Source organism: Arachis ipaensis, chromosome B10, assembly GCF_059453495.1.
Source record: "Arachis ipaensis isolate K30076 ecotype BB chromosome B10, ASM5945349v1, whole genome shotgun sequence".
In the NCBI taxonomy this organism is placed as follows: Eukaryota; Viridiplantae; Streptophyta; class Magnoliopsida; order Fabales; family Fabaceae; genus Arachis; species Arachis ipaensis.
The window spans coordinates 42244059-42247192 of record NC_142435.1 but is presented as its reverse complement, the minus strand read 5'-3'; the positions used below and the strand labels follow the sequence as shown (position 1 = coordinate 42247192).

The 3134-nt window shown below is 42.4% G+C and overlaps 1 non-coding gene across 1 annotated transcript; it reads left to right on the top strand.

The window, feature by feature from the left end:
- Positions 1-2741: 2741 nt before the first annotated feature.
- LOC148579826 (small nucleolar RNA R71) lies at positions 2742-2849 on the top strand. Its single transcript, XR_015896092.1, has one exon. It is a non-coding gene; the product is annotated as a small nucleolar RNA R71 (small nucleolar RNA).
- The last annotated feature ends 285 nt before the right edge of the window (positions 2850-3134 follow it).

The following is a 3134-nucleotide window of genomic DNA, read 5'->3' as shown; positions in this document are numbered from 1 at the left end:
CTCAGAGGTGGAAGCTTTTGTCTTTCCTTTCCCTTTTCTAGAGGATTCTCCGGTCTTAGGTGCCATCAATGGTAATGGAAAAACAAAAAGCTTTATGCTTTTACCACACCAAACTTAGAATATTACTCGCCCTCGAGCAAGAGAAGAAAGAAGAGATGATGAAGAAGAAGAAATGGAGGAGAGGAAGAGAGGTTGTGTTTCGGCCAAGAAAAGGAAGAGAGGGTTGTATTGTGTGAAAATGAAGAAGAATGGAGGGGTTTATATAGTGGAGGGAGAGGGGTTAAGTTCGGCCATTTAGGGTGGGTTTGGGTGGGAAAGTGATTTTGAATTTTGAAGGTAGGTGGGGTTTATGAGGTAGGTTTATGGGGAAGAGTGGATGGATGTGAGTGGTGAATGGGTAATAGGGAAGAGAGAGATTGAGGTGATTGGTGAAGGGTTTTGGGGAAGGGTGTTTATTGGGAAGAGAGGATGAATGAGAAGAGGGAAAAGTATGAGTGGAGGTAGGTGGGGATCCTGTGGGGTTCACAGATCCTGAGGTGTCAAAAATTTGCATCCCTGCACCAATTAGGCATGTAAAATGCCTTTGCATGCAATTCTGGCGTTTAAACGCCGAATTGGTGCTTGTTCTGGGCGTTCAGCGCCCAGATGTAGCATGTTTCTAGCGTTGAACGCCAGTTCTATGCTTGTTTCTGGCGTTCAGCGCCAGCTTTCCTCAGTGTGCATTTTTGGCGTCTGAATGCCAGGATGCTGCTTGTTTTGGGTGTTCAACGCCAGATCCATGCTCTGTTCTGGCGTTGAATGCCAGCCAGATGCTCCTTACTGGCGTTTAAACGCCAGTAAGTCCTTCCTCCAGGGTGTGATTTTTCTTCTGCTATTTTTTATTCTATTTTTGATTTTTCTATTTATTTTATGACTCCACATGATCATGAACCTAATAAAACATGAAAGAACAATAAAATAAAAATAAAGTTAGATAAATAAAAATTGGATTGCCTCCCAACAAGCGCTTCTTTAATGTCAATAGCTTGACAGTGGGCTCTCATGGAGCCACACAGGTGATCAGGTCAATTTTATAGACTCCCAACACCAAACTTAGAGTTTGGATATGGGAGTTCAACACCAAACTTAGAGTTTAGCTGAGGCCTCCCAACACCAAATTTAGAGTTTGACTGTGGGGTATTTAGTTGACTCTGTACTGAGAGAAGCTTACTGTGCCTCTTTTCCATGTTTACAGAAGGATGACCTTGAGTTTTAAACACAAGGGAGTCCTCCTTCAATTGAAGGACTAGTTCACCTCTGTCAACATCAATCATAGCTCTTGCTGTGGCTAGGAAGGGTCTTCCAAGAATGATGGATTCATCCTCATCCTTTCCAGTATCCAGGATTATGAAATCAGCAGGGATGTAAAGGCCTTCAACCTTTACTAACACGTCCTCTACTTGTCCATAAGCCTCTTTTCTTGAGTTGTCTGCCATCTCTAATGAGATTCTGGCAGCTTGCACCTCAAAGATTCCCAGTTTCTCCATTACAGAGAGGGGCATGAGGTTTATTCCTGACCCAAGGTCATATAGAGCCTTCTCAAAGGTCATGGTGCCTATGGTACAAGGTATTAGGAACTTTCTAGGATCCTGTTTCTTCTGAGGCAATCTCAGTTGATCCAATGCATTTAGTTCATTAGTGAACAGGGGAGGTTCATCTCCCCAAGTCTCACTACCAAATAAATTGGCATTCAGCTTCATGATTGCACCAAGGAACTTGGCAACTTGCTCTTCAGTAACATCCTTATTCTCTTCAGAAGAAGAATACTCATCAGAGCTCATGAAGGGCGTAAGGAGGTTTAATGGAATCTCTATGGTCTCTAGATGAGCCTCAGATTCCTTTGGTTCCTCAAAGGGAAACTCCTTGTTGATCACTGGACGTCCCAGGAGGTCTTCCTCCTTGGGATTCACATCCTCCCCTTCTTTCTTGGATTCGGCCATGATGGTTATATCAATGGCCTTGCACTCTCCTTTTGGATTTTCTTCTGTATTGCTTGGGAGAGCATTAGGAGGGGTTTCAGTGATCTTCTTACTCAGCTGGCCCACTTGTGCCTCCAAATTTCTAATGGAGGACCTTGTTTTATTCATGAAACTCACAGTGGCCTTAGATAGATCAGAGACTAAGTTTGCTAAATTAGAGCTATTTTGTTCAGAGTTCTCTGTCTGTTGCTGAGTGGATGATGGAAAAGGCTTGCTATTGCTAAACCTATTTCTTCCACCATTATTAAAGCCTTGTTGAGGCTTTTGTTGATCCTTCCATGAGAGATTTGGGTGATTTCTCCATGAGTGATTATAGGTGTTTCCATATGGTTCACCCATGTAATTCACCTCTGCTATTGTAGGGTTCTCAGGATCATAAGCTTCTTCTTCAGAAGATGCCTCTTGAGTACTGTTGGATGCAGCTTGCATTCCATTCAGACTCTGAGAAATCATATTGACTTACTGAGTCAATATTTTATTCTGAGCCAATATGGCATTTAGAGTATCAATTTCAAGAACTCCCTTCTTCTGAGGCATCCCATTACTCACAGGATTCCTTTCAGAAGTGTACATGAACTGGTTATTTGCAACCATGTCAATGAGTTCTTGAGCTTCTGCAGGCGGTTTTTTTAGGTGAATGGATCCACCTGTAGAAGTATCCAATGACATCTTAGCTAATTCAGACAGACCATCATAGAATATATCCAGGATGGTCCATTCTGAAAGCATGTCAGAAGGACACTTTTTGGTCAATTGCTTATATCTCTCCCAAGCTTCATAGAGGGATTCACCTTCTTTTTGTCTGAAGGTTTGAACATTCACTCTAAGCTTACTCAGCTTTTGAGGAGGGAAGAACTTGGCTAAGAAAGCCGTGACCAGCTTATCCCAAGAGTTCAGGCTATCTTTGGGTTGAGAATCCAACCACACTCTAGCTCTGTCTCTTACAGCAAACGGGAAAAGCATGAGCCTGTAGACTTCAAGATCTACTCCATTAGTAATATCACATATCTGCAAGAATTCAGTTAAGAACTGAAAAGGATCTTCAGATGGAAGTCCATGAAACTTGCAGTTTTGTTGCATCAGAGAAACTAATTGAGGCTTAAGCTCAAAATTGTT